The 11,328-nt window shown below is 51.0% G+C and overlaps 1 long non-coding RNA gene across 1 annotated transcript in view; it reads left to right on the top strand.

Moving 5' to 3' along the window:
• LOC146809723 (uncharacterized) overlaps positions 1-11,328 on the top strand; it is a 376,558-nt gene that overhangs the window by 33,153 nt on the left and 332,077 nt on the right. The gene's annotated exons all lie outside the window — the stretch shown is intronic.

Below are 11,328 nucleotides of genomic sequence, written 5' to 3'. Positions count from 1 at the left end.
GTCAGCCGCTCTCAGAATATCCTCTAAACGAGATCCCAACATATACGCTTTAGAGGCCATAGCTCCTCTAGTGGAATGAGCGCCATAGATGGAAACATCAATGCCAGCTTCTGACATCACCCACCGAACCCACCTGGCTGAGGTGGCAGCTGATACTGGTCTGTAAGGTTTTTGAATTGCAATCAACAATTGCCCCAAAGGATCAGTCCTATGGACAAGTGTGCATTCCTCATAACTTTTTAGGCAATGTAAAACACATAATTTATTATTGTGAGGAAAAGCAGGATACTCTACCGAACGTGACATTGTTTTTGTCCGCCTCGTGATAAGAGACACCCTGTGGAGAAAACATTCTACCTGCCAGATCCAGAGCTCGCACATCCGAGACTCTACGACAGGAGATCAGACGTAACAGCATAGTGAGCTTGGCTGACAATCGTTCTAAGGAAAGCTCCGGATTATCTGGCCAAGACTCCAATAATGAGAGTACCTTCGAAACGTCCCATAAGGTCGAATACCTGGGTCGAGGGGGATTGGCCACTCTGACCCCTTTAAGCAACTTACACACGAGGGGATGCATCCCTACTGGTTTGCCTGCAATAGTGTTGTGGCCCGACATTGGGGACCTCGTCCCTCCTAACCGATTGATATATCTGACCGCTGACACATTGTCCATCCGAAGAAGGATGCAACAATTGCTCTTCAGGGGAGATATCGATCGTATCACAAACGAGCCTGCTAACAACTCGAGGCAGTTGATGTGCAGCCTTAACTCGTCGACAGACCATTGTCCGCCTGTGGCAAAGTCTCCACACCGAGCGCCCCAGCCCCAGCGACTGGCGTCGGATTCGATAATTACCTCCGGAGCGGTGCCGTAAATCGCCTTTCCGTTCCAGGTCGACATGTGTTCCAGCCACCACAGAAGCTCCTCTCGAGCGTCTGGAGATAAAGGAATGAGGTGGTCGTAATGAAACTTCTCCTAGATGTAGTGTATTTTGAGCCGCTGAAGGGCTCGATAATGTAGGGGACCCAGGAAGATGGCCTGAATGGAGGAGGCCAGTAGGCCCACGATCCTCGCCAATACTCTCAAGGAAATCATCTGCTTGGACAAGGTGGATCTGATTTCCCGTTTGATAGACCTGATCTTGGGCAGAGGGAGGAGCAGTTGGGCAGAGACTGAATTTATTTGGAAACCCAAGAATTCTATTAGTTGGTTCGGAATCATCATTGACTTTTTGAGGTTGATGACGAACCCCATATCCTGTAATAGGGACATTGTCCACTCCAAGTGAGTGAGCAGTAGATTCCGGTCTTGGGCCAGGAGCAACATGTCGTCGAGATAGACAATCATGCGCACCCCCATTTCTCGCAATCGGGAGACCACCGGTTTCAGGAGTTTTGTGAAGACCCATGGGGCTGATGATAGACCAAAGGGAAGGGTACAATACCGGTACAATTGTCCCTTCCATTGAAATTGAAGGAATTTCTGATGAGAGGGACAAATTGGGACCGTGAGGTAGGCATCCTTCAAGTCCAACCGGACCATCCAGTCCTTTTCCAGCAATAGGTCCCTTAGAAGATGGATGCCCTCCATCTTGAAGTGCCTGTAGACGACAAAGGGATTGAAATCCCTGAGGTTCAACACAAGTCTCTGACCTCCTCCTTTCTTTTGCACCAAAAAGACGTTGCTGCAAAACCCTCCGGGAATGAAAGGTCCTACGGCAATAGCCTGTTTGTCCAAAAGCTCTTGAAGTTCGGAGTCTATAAAATTCTGTTCTAGAAGGGGAAAAAGGAGAGGTCGAGGAGGAAGCAGTTGACCTGGGGGGTCCAGAAGTTCTATCTTATAGCCCTGAACTGTCTGCAAGATCCAAACATCTGTGGTGAGGCGAGCCCAATTTACAACAAAATGCAACAATCTGCCCCCCAGGGGAATCGTAGGGTACACAGGACTTACCAGAAGACTGGGACTCAAAGTTTTTGTAGCTGCGGTTGACACCTCGGTTGAAGCGGCCCCTGTATCCACGCGATCTGGAGGGATAGAAACCAGCCTGTTCAGGCTCTTGTGTATAACCCCGGCATATGGGCGCAAAACCTTTCTGAGGACTGGAGTTGGAGTAGCGACCGTCAAGCGTCCTCTGCCACGCCCGGCCCTACCAGTGACCCGATGAAACACTCTCTTCAAGGAGGATTGAGACTTGTCGAGTGAGGCAAAAGTGTTCACAAATTTAGCAATGTCCTTTACGAATTTGTCACCAAAGAGCTGACCTTCCGCTAGTGGGCCTGGTTCTGCCGTGGCCAATTCCACCAGTTGTGGATCAATCTTGAGAAGGACAGACTTGCGTCGCTCAGAAGCCAAGGCGCAATTGGCATTGCCCAGCATACAAATTGCTCGTTGAGCCCATCCCGCCAACACCTCAGGGTGAATGGCCGCCCCTGTTTCTTGCGCCTGTAGGGCTATCTCAAGAATTATTGCTAAGGGGCCCGCAAGGTCAAGAACCTTATTTTGACACGCCCGAAGGGCGCGATCGATTCCTTTCTTGGGATCCTTTTTGTATTTCTTAAGGAAAGTGGTCATGGAGGAATCTATGTCAGGAGTAATGGCAACTTTATGGGGTAGATCGGAACACGGGCATTCAGACTTCAGGCGGGCTCTCACCTCCTTGTCAAAGCTCTTTCGTAAGTGGGTCTGCATGTACTCAGCCACCACTGATGGTGGGACCCAGTCTGCAGAGCGAGGATGGACAATATCCGAAGGGTCAAACAGGAAGGGGGAGGGCTGGACAGGAGACGAAGAGTGTTTGCGCTTCTTTGTGCGTTTACAAGGTTTTGACTCTAGAGAAGAGTCAGTGTCAGTATCAGGACCTGAAGTGGTGTCAACCACTGGAATAGGAGAGGAAGGCTTAGGCGGGGGAGCCGGGGCGTCCGCGTGGGCCTGTTCATTGGATTTATAAAGTTTAGAGTAAGAGTGTGCGTGCGGCCAAGGGGTACCCAGGGGCTCGGAAGGAGGGAGGGGGGTCGGAGCAGGACCAGTGCCAGCAGGAGAAGGGTTCGGCGTAACCAGACGATCTAGCTTTTGAGCAATAGGTAATAAGGCGGAGGAGAGCGCCTTATCTAGCTTAGCATCCAATTTTTTATCGATTAAATCCTCCATGGAATCGTCGTTATAGTACTCATCATCACCCTGGTCCTCACACGCAGCCACCTCCTCCTGGTAGAACTCGCAGGCTGCCATGACTCAGGCGAATAACTTGTATACAATCAGAAAATCCCCAGAGGGAAGCTTAATTATCCAACCCCAAACTCAACAAGCTAGGGTGTCAACTGGGAGCAATGCCGGGACAAAAGGAGCCAGAGAGTACATAAGATCCCCACAGGGATTGCGAGAGAAATCTGCACAACACAGGTCTAATGGAGGGGAAATACACCCACCAGCCTGGATGCGCAAGAGTTTCCAAAAATTAGTTTAAGGCCACCAGGCCTGGTACAGAAAGGGTTACTGCTCAACAACAGCCAAAACCCCAAGCGCTGCTCAAAATAGCCTAATTAATGTCACTGGCCCGTACTCTGCTCCAGTTTTGCCTGCTGCGTTAATCCCCAATTCAGCCCGGGGCAGGGCGTCTCATCCGGCAATTACAGGAAGTTGCGTACGCGTCTGCACGCGTGCGTGCTCCTGAGATGCATGCCGGAAGCCGTTCTGGCCTCGGCGTGCGACTCGCTCCCTGGAGGGGGGGGGCAAACCCCTCCGATCACGGACCGCGATTTAAGACAGCCGGCAGCAGCGCGGGGACAATGGGGGCAAGACACGGGACAACACTGCACACAGCGCAATACGCGTTGGAAAAGAGAAAAAGACACCGGTAACACCAACACGCCTAGGACGCAGCGCACGACTGAGGCGGCAAGCGGGCACCGCGCTGAGGAACAAAGCAATCGCCACACATGGAGGTACCGCATAGGCTAAATCATTGTCAATAAATCATGAACAATAGGCAACAAAGACTAGTTATCACAGCGTTTCCGATTCAAGGTATACAATAGAGAGAGACACTTACCTTGACTTCGGAGCAGCAAAGAAAGAGGAAGACAAGGAAGTGTCTTTCTGCTTTGTATACTTTGACTGATTGCCATTGGCTGTTATGAGGAGGCGTGGTTCAAAGCCTCATGGGATGTGATGTTTTTTACTTATGTAGTTCATTTTTCATTGGCTGCTGAGTTCAGTAAAGAAATTGAGAAAGCATAATCAGAAGCCTCCGGTCCTGACATAGAATACGGGATGTAGCTCTTATTAGGACAATGAGCTTGAGTGAATAGTCTGTCTCTGTAGGGAACCTGTAGTGAGAAAACTCCCAGTCAGGTAAAAGCATAACGTTTAGCAGAGTTGCATCTTGACGGGCTTCAAGGTTGTGATGCTACTATCCAATTATGCACTCACTGCAACATCACTGTGGATTTATAGAGTAGAGAATACTAATGGTGGGCGGTGTGGGCAACGTCCGCTGCGCAGCAGAATTGGAGTGTTTGCTGAACTCCGAGGAACGCGGAGTCGCAAAATTCCGCAAACTCCGTCCTCAGAGCGTAGTTAACCACCCACCCCGTCTTAAGGATACATCTTGCCTGGGTGCGTGGCAGCCTAGACACAGCTGGGAAACCCTGGTACTACCATACGAACGGGAAGGCCTTCCCTGACTTCGAGCTTCATTATCTTTGAGCGCAAGCCATCTTTGCACAATCCTGGCTGTGGCCAACCTTCTACCCAACGCTCCTCGCCGCTGAGTACAATCGGGTACATCCAACTCCTGGCCCCTCCCTGGGCAAGCTCCATGTCAGTCCAGGGTTAAATCAGACACGATTGCATGTATGCAGCAGGCATGGGACCGGCTACAGTCTCGCCTATGTTAAGTTCTGGGCCCTAGGCCCACATACTGCCAGAATGACAACACGGACACTTAAGTATGGTACTGGAAAACTAACCACGAGCACGTGCACTCGGGCTCTTTTAGTTGCGGGGTCACCTGACTGGTGACGCCCGTGTTGGATGGGTGAGGGAGTGTGTGTGTGGGCCAGCCCTCGGGGGAGTGGCTGGCAGAAACACTAGATTGCGTCCAGCAGGCAGAACATTACTCCCAAATTTTATGAAAACGAAAAACAACAAACAAAGGTCAAATCCTATGGGAAGGAATAGGAAGACAACTAAAAATAATTAAAGTCTCTCAGTTCAGAGATGTAGCTCACAGGACAGCGGTGGACAGGTGCAGCGGGGAGCACCCGGACATCTTGGCACATGTCCATACTTTAACCAGGCGTATCTGGACAAGAACACGGTGCTGATGAAGTCCGGACCTTTCAGCTTAGCGTCAGTTGAGTGATAGTCCACCTATGTGCTGTTCGTCGGTCCAGCGTACTCTTGCTGTGAGGCAATTCGTGTCTTATTGTTCAAAATAGGTGCATCAGGAGCCTAGGTGGAGTCCATTGTAAAACACCTGATGTCGCTTGATCCCTTGATGAAAGTCTTGGCATTCTGTGACCTGTTGAAGTCTCGGTTGCATGGCCTGGCTACTTTCTGGAATCCATTGGTGGGAAAAAGTAAAGTCCATCTCTCACGCTCGGGGAGGCCCCTTGGATGAGTTGCCACAGGACTGCATATGGGCTCTGACTCTGGAGCCACCGCCTAGTCACTCGTGCAAACTTCAGGGGTGGATGTGTCCTGGTCAGAACATGCTCTCGCTACCAGGATCAGAACATGCGCCAGTTGAACAGATAGTCACTGTATCTTCAGATCGTCGCTCTGTATGGCAATGGTGCAAGACTCCATTGTGGTAATTGATGCTCCAGGGATGGTAGTGATGCACATGGCAGATGATGGAGTGGCTGCCAAGAGACGACTGTACAACAGGTGGTGATGACTGGCAGTGATTAGGGGTGACTGGCAAACCTTTGCAGTCATGATACTCGTCGTACACTTGGTGCAGCTCTTCTTGTTTGGCATGTGTGTAAAGAAACAGGGATGCCTTTTCCTTTAAGCAGCCGGCGATAGGTGGCTGGACTGTCACTGTGAAGAATGACGTCACCGCACCCCAGTGGCTGTCGTATCTTAGAAGGTGCATTCAGGTGAAAGTGCGAGTACTCGTTCTGGTCCCCTTTTTTTGACTTCTACAGCGCACCTGTTGTCGTCTGCTTTCCTGGGATAGGACTTTCACCATCCTATGTCTCTCCACTCCTTATCTTCTCTGAAATGTGGCGAAAGGCCACACAATGCAGGTCGCTTCTACACCTGCTCTGAAATGTGGAGAGAAGCCACAGACCTCATGTTCCGTCTGTACATGCTCTGAAATGTGGCGAAAAGGCCACGCAATGCAGGCCGCTTCTACACCTGCTCTGAAATGTGGCAAAAGGCCACGCAATGCAGGTAGTTTCTACACCTGCTCTGATATGTGGCGAAAAGGCCACGCATTCTCACAGGGACCTCCTGCTCACTCCGTCGTTTTTTTTGGACATCGCATCTTCTCCCGTCACGGACCACTCACCAGTCCGGTCCTTTCAAATAGGACTGAGTGTCTTCTCAGGTGCGTCAGCCATTTCAGGGACGGCAGTGGAGGTAGATGTACTTGATAGATCCGTTCTGTAGTGCCTTCCATACCCTTCTTGTCCTTGATGAAGTCTCCCGGCGGCAACTTAGGATCGCTGTGGGAGGTAAGTGTTTCCCTTCTCTTTTTGCAGTTGTGGCAGCCTGCCACTAGGAGTGTGGGGATCTCCTCATGCCTGTAACGGACCGATGCACACCACAGTCTTAAGGCAGTATTGGAGGCACTCTCCGAATGGTATATGGGCCTTTTCCATGGCAGTGCAGGTAAATTGAACATGTTATCTCTCCTTCCTGCGTTCGTGCCACACGGGGCCCCTCTCTCCTCTGGGATCTCCTTAGTGCTTCGCAGATGGCAGGTAATCTCCCTTATGCCTACTCTTTGTTCGAAGGCATTGCTCTTGACCCTTGAGACTGTGCCGTCACGCCGTTGGAACCTGCCTTGGTACCTGCATGCTTGCAGGGTTGGTAACTCCTGGTGAAATTCTTTTTGATGGGCCATTTGAGGCCCCACGGTGCTGGTCGGCCAGCTGGTGTGTCTCCTTTAAAAGGAACAGTAATAATATAATAATAATCCACATTTGTAAAGCGCGAACAATCACCCGTAAGGGTTTCTAGGCGCTGGGGGCCGTCGGGAAGATTAAGCAAGCTATTGCTCAGAGTCACATGGTGCTGGGCTAATCTGCCGCCGGCGATCGAACCGTGAGCCCCAGATTCCGGAGTCAGTCGTCCTGGCCGCGGCGCCACACCTCTTCCCGTACATTGTCTCTATGACCTCTTGGCATTGTCTCAGCTCAGGCAGTGGCGGGGCGAGTATCTAGTTCTCATGGATGCCGTCTGCTGGCGTCCTGTTTATATGCTCTTTCCTGCAGTGGTGGTGTCCTACCACCATGGGGCACAAAGAATCTTCTTCCTCTTTCAGTAGAGTCAATGATTTTTCTTTTAGTTCACCACCAAGGAAGCTTTCTCGGCTGGGGCAACTTTGACTCAGGAGTTCTTAGTGGAGTAGTATCAGGAATGGAAACGTCTTGGCAGGGCTGGCAGCCTCCCCTACTACTGTGTATTGTTTTTTTTTTGTTTCACTTCGAAAAAACAACATGGGGCTGCCTCCTTTTTTACAGCAATGTTCGATGTTTTGAAGGGGTAAACTCTCCATAACTGCACTGGGGTTTGTGACCAGTTGAATGCAATACGTTATTCACAGACTGCCCATTCTTATCATGCTGGCCGTCAATCCCAGTGTTGCCCACCTCTTCTCTTTTGTGTTTATTTATTTTTGTCCGCACCTCACTTGCCAGTAGAGCAGCTCTCCATCAATCAGCCATTCTCCTTATGTCACCGCTGCTAACCCTCATCTTGTTGCGGCTGTCCTTATGCTCATTCTGCTTTTTCTCTTTGTTTTGTGCTCCGCTGCACACTGGCCACCAGATGGCAGTGCTGCTTTTCTTTTCAATAGCCTCGGTAGCTTTCCCAAATGCTGCGGGCCTCGTGCACTCTCTTTTGGGCCAGGACCAGGCCCACCACCTCTAGCTGTTCAGCACCAGCTCCAGGACATCTACACTTCTCTGGTGATTATCATACTGGGGGGCCGCAGCCACTTGCACCCAGGTAAGTGTTTTGCTGTCTTTTTCTTTTACAAATGCGGGGGGGGGGGGGGGGCGGGGGTGAAAACTCGCCGGCTTCCTCAAAATCTCATTTAGCGTAAGTGCTTCCCCTCCCAGCGTCTTTGGGAAAGAGGAGGGCGGGGCAAGCCGACACGAGACTCATTTTTTGTGTGTGTAAAAGGCTGCTTTATTGAAACAGGTGCATATCACAATTTCATCACCTTGGCAACTGCCTTACAAACTAAAACCTCACTAAACATGAATTACCTGACCCCTTGTTCCCCCCCCCCCCACCCCTACGATCCCCACATCATATTCCCCACCCCACAAATACAACCTAACATTCCATAACAATAATATTACCCAATCCTACACAACCTAGCATTTACAAATCCTAACCTCCCCTGACCCTAATCCCTACCTGCCTTTGTGCTACTGTAACTAACCAACCTCTAATCTAAACTTATTCTACCTGGTTACCCTTTCCCTGGTCCTGCTCACAAACAAGCAACATATAACAAAAAACTACAGCCAATCCCGGCCAACTGACAACCACCCCGCCACCCAGAAAAAGGCGGGAGAGTAGGTGGAGCTGTCGCCTCCCTCCTTTTTCTGCCTCCCCCACAACAAAATCCCCCACTCCCTGCTCAACGCCTATGAACAACCAGCAACCTGGCCAACGCCTCCCTCAATTCCAATAAGTACAAGTCCATACCGAGCCGCGATAAATGGAGCCCATCATCTCTGAAAAATTCTGGCGTGTCATACCTGATATCCTTATGCGCAATCCTACAAATTCCCGCCTGCCGACAAAACCTCACCATTCAGCTTGCGCCGGGCTTTATCAACCGCACCCTGATTAACCACCCCTCTCCAAACCCTGCGCGGAACAAATTCCGTCCAGACAATTGTGCAACCCGCCCACTGAGCCTTAATCAAAGCCAAATCCCGCTTCATACATCACATGAGTGCCAGGCCTGTCTCCCTTACCATGTCGTTCTCCCCTAAATGCAGCACCAAAACATTGGGGCACCTACCAGCCACCAAAATCCCGTTGAGTGCCTGCAACAACTCCTTCCAACGCATACCGCCCCTGCCCTGCCAGCACACAGAAAACAGTTCTTTATTAAATCCCAAACTCTCCCCAAATTAGCTGGAGCGGGCCTGGAATTGCGCCCGCTTCACAAAAGAATGGCTGACAATCCAAATGGACATCTCCCTGGTGAGGGGACCCATCACCGAACCTGAAACGAAAAACAGGAAAATAGGGACAACCACGCTACATCCCCAGGTACGCAGCGCACATACCGCTGATAGCATTTAGAAGACCTCCTGCCCAACCGCATAATGTCCCCTCGCCCCCAACCTCTAGTGTGAGCTTCCGAAGCCGCCCCAATCCGAAATGGATGCGTCCCAAATTCCCTCCCTTCAATCCCCAACCTACCCAGTGCTTTCCGAAACACAGCTAAAAGCTGTGAAGCCTTAACACACCTTCCGTCCCCATGCCCAAAGACCAAACCCCCAAAAACCCCTGCAACAGACCTCCACCTCAAACCCCACTGAGAAGGGCAAACCCGCGAATCAACCCCTTTCCGCAAAGAAACCCATTTTCCCTTACCCCTCTGATCAGTCTTTGCTTCCCTCAGCCATATGTTGACCCTATCGAAACTAAAAGACACCTCCCTCCAAGACAGTCCCGGCGCATTTTTTGTTCCCAACAACTCCGATACCCGAAAAGCCCCGAAAAACATCCAGGACATCAGTGTGGAGAAAAGCACGACTTCCCCTCTCTTCAAAACAAATCGTAGGCAGCACCCCAATCACCCTCTCCAACAGCTCCCAAGACAAAGGATTCCGCACCCTGCTGACGCGGCCGCGCGCCCAACCTTCCAAAATGCGCGACCCCAGTTCCCCCGCGGATGGGGCATAACCCCACAATAATTTCCCGACAAAAGCAATCCCCGCGAGCTTACCCGCTATTGTGACCCTCGTAAGACCCTTCTCAACCAAGTCCAAAATAAACTGAATCACATCCTCTTGTCTAGCTGCCAAAGAGTCCCGCCGCCGTGCGCCGGAGCGCAAAAAATCCTCCCAAGCCGCCCGATACGCTACCTTCATGGAATGAGCCAGAGAACCTAAAACCAGTTGCAACATCCTGTGTTGCCTACGTACCACAAATGCTCCGGCATTCTGGTCGGGGTCTTGTACCCGTCCTTGGCGAGCCCACGGAATCTCCCCCACTGCGAACGAGACAAAGCATCCGCAATGTCATTGTCCACACCTGGCACATGCACCGCACGAAAGGCAATATCATGCTTCAATCACCCTAACACAAAGACGCTCAACAGCTTCAGGACCTGTTCATCTCGGGCAGACTGGCGGTTCACAATGTGCACCACCGCCATGTTATCAATTCTGAAAGTGATTTTCTTGTGTGCCAAAAGTTCCCCCATAATGCGATTGCCACCCCAGAGGGGAAAACTCCAAGAAAGCAATGCTCCTGCCCCCCTCCAACCACTCCTAAGGCCACTGCTCGGCACACCACCTCCCTTGCCAGTACAAACCAAATCCAGTATTCCCCACCGCGTCCAAAAAAATTTGAACATCCCATAACATGTCTGCCTCCCTCATCAAAGGTATGCCATTGAAATGTTGCAAGAAAAACTGCCACATCCTCAAGTACTCCCGCTGACAGTCGTACATGATGATGCTGAGGCCTCTGCCCCGCAAGTGCCCTGCACAGTCGCCTACATAAAGTCCTCCCTACTCTGACTAACCGACAAGCAAAATTGAGGTGACCCAGCAGCACTTTAATGTCTAACTGTGACCTTGTGTTTTGCCAACATTATTTCCAGCAGCCCCAACATTTGCTGCTTTTTGTCTGCCGGAAGTCGTGCCTCCATCAACCGTGAGTCCAATTCAATTCCTAAGAAGGAAAGGGCCGTGCTGGGTCCCATAGTCTTCTCCGGTGCCAACGACACGCCCAGTTCCCTCATGAGCTCATGGAAACTGTCCAGAGACCTCTGGCAGTCCTCGGAGCCTGAGCTGCCAACAAAAAAGAAGTCATCCAGGTAGTGCGTAACGTAAACAACCATTGTAGGAACGTGCTGAAACACTCAAAAAGCGTGCATGACATAGAGCAGC

This window comes from Triturus cristatus, chromosome 7 (assembly GCF_964204655.1).
Source record: "Triturus cristatus chromosome 7, aTriCri1.1, whole genome shotgun sequence".
Lineage (NCBI taxonomy): Eukaryota > Metazoa > Chordata > Amphibia > Caudata > Salamandridae > Triturus > Triturus cristatus.
Note: the sequence above shows the minus strand (reverse complement) of the source record. Positions and strands in the feature narration are given on the sequence as shown.